Source organism: Octodon degus, unplaced genomic scaffold (genome assembly GCF_000260255.1).
Source record: "Octodon degus isolate 3935 unplaced genomic scaffold, OctDeg1.0 scaffold00132, whole genome shotgun sequence".
NCBI lineage: Eukaryota > Metazoa > Chordata > Mammalia > Rodentia > Octodontidae > Octodon > Octodon degus.
In genome coordinates, this window is record NW_004524708.1 from 1,649,558 (window position 1) to 1,651,627 (window position 2,070).

Here is a 2,070-nt window from a genome sequence, read left to right on the forward strand (position 1 = left end):
GATAAGTACTTTTCTGGATCTTCATGACTGTCTTGATCTTCTGTGACTGTCTCACAAGCTGTGCTGGGAGAAATGTTCCTCGGAGAGAACTTGCTTCTACTTCCATTGGTGGCCTAGAAATGCCATGGACCAGGACTACTCTACTCTACTCTACTCTACTCTACTCTACTCTAGTCTACTCTACTCTGGCGTAGCCTATCATTTTCCTTATTTTTTTAAGTATTACAAGGATATTGGTTCAAATAAGAGTGTTAAACTTAGTTGCTGCACTTTCCTGGTATCCCAAAGTAGTATCTTCATCACTACTGCCCACGTCTCTCCTCACCCTTTGCTGCCTCTCCACTCTGGCTCTGTGCCACTGTCTTTCCTCTTCGGTTTGGAGCTCCACATTCCAGCATTGTGTCCCTGGATTTATAACCAAGGCTTTCAGATGCATAGCTCCTGCTTCTGGACCCTTGTGATTCAAATGTTGCTTTGTTTGTTTTTTTTCTCGTTTATTTGTTTTAAAAAGAAAAGGCTCTGGAGAGACCTCCTTACCTTTTGCAATTTCTCAGCATGTGTGCATGTGATTTTGGTGGTGAGGAAGCTGCAAAGACAGTTTTGCACAGAGCCAGAGCTTCATCATCCAGGACAACAAGAGAGCATTTTCTCAAACACTACCAATCTTTACTACACTAAGAATCAAGTGTAGATGATAGAGGGGAATAAAACTCCTAACCTGCTGGATGTATGAAACACTGAAATCTTATTCTTTAAAATAGAGGAATTCATTATAGAAAAGCAGGCATAAAAAGTAGTTAGAATTTACTGAGAGAAAGAATGCTTTTGTCTGAGAAGGAACGAAAGGGGCCTGGAAAGTGGATTGTGCACCAACCCTAGTTCTCAAGGGTATTTAACTGAGCAAAGCCATGAGGTGAGGTGGAATTAGGTTGGACAGAACTACAACCAGTCAATAAGATTACAAGTAGAATCGCTTGGATGATATTGATCCAATGGTAATTCATAGGAGGTGTGTGAGGTGGGACAAAAGCTGTGTTCAACCAATAAGTACACAACAAGCACAGTCATCTGGCTAATATTAAGTGGGGATCAAATTGGGAATCAAGGTATGTAGCAAGCACACATGGGACAAAAAGGACTTTCCTGGATGGGATGGGTTAAGAGATGCCGTCTTCCATCCCAAAGTGATAGATACCTACTTAGGATATCAATTATCGCTGTTCATTCCTAGGAGAAGTACATGGGTGAGAAGTTCTTTGCCATGAAGCCTGGCCTTCAGTGAGTGCACCTCCAGCCACAGTTGTCTTCTGCATTGACCTCTGGAGGGCTCAGCCCTGCCTGACTGCCTGCAGCATTTGTACCTGAATTAGCAATTTAGAATACAGGCAAGGGTGCAGAGCAAATTGGGTGAACTGAAATACATTTAGAAGAAAGGTGGAGAACCATGAAATCCAAGTTTTTCCAAGCCAGGGGAACATGGCTTGGATACCATGCCAATGTCTGATGTCTTAGACGTGGTGCCAGTTGTCTCATGTTAGGAAACTGAGTTGCATCCTTGCATTTGACAGATGGAAGGAGAAAAAACTCCAAGGCACTGCTCCTGTCCTATGCTCTCAGGAGCTAGAGTCAACAGACAGCCTCGGCGCACTCTCCTCCTCCAACCCCACAGATACCACTAGAGGTCATAGGCAGTTTGCAGGACAGCTTTGAGAACATTCTACATGCAATGAAAATTCCAGGGATGGCTAGAAGCCCTCACCATCACCTCAGCATCCTGCTGGATGTTCACTTTATTCCTTCTCCTATTCTACCGGCACACCTCTGGTGGACCCCCAAGTGGCTGCCATCCACTGAGCCCACCCCAAGGGTGCTCCTAAGACTGCATAAGCAGTGAACCTTTTCTTCTGGAAAAACTTCTATTATTTTTCTAGTTAAGAAGGATATTTGGGGCCGGGGAGATGGCTGAGTAGAATAAGCTCTTGCCTAGCAAGTGCAGGGGTCTGAGTTCAATCCTCGGTTTCAGAGAAGAAGAAGAAGAAGAAGAAGAAGAAGAAGAAGAAGAAGAAGAAG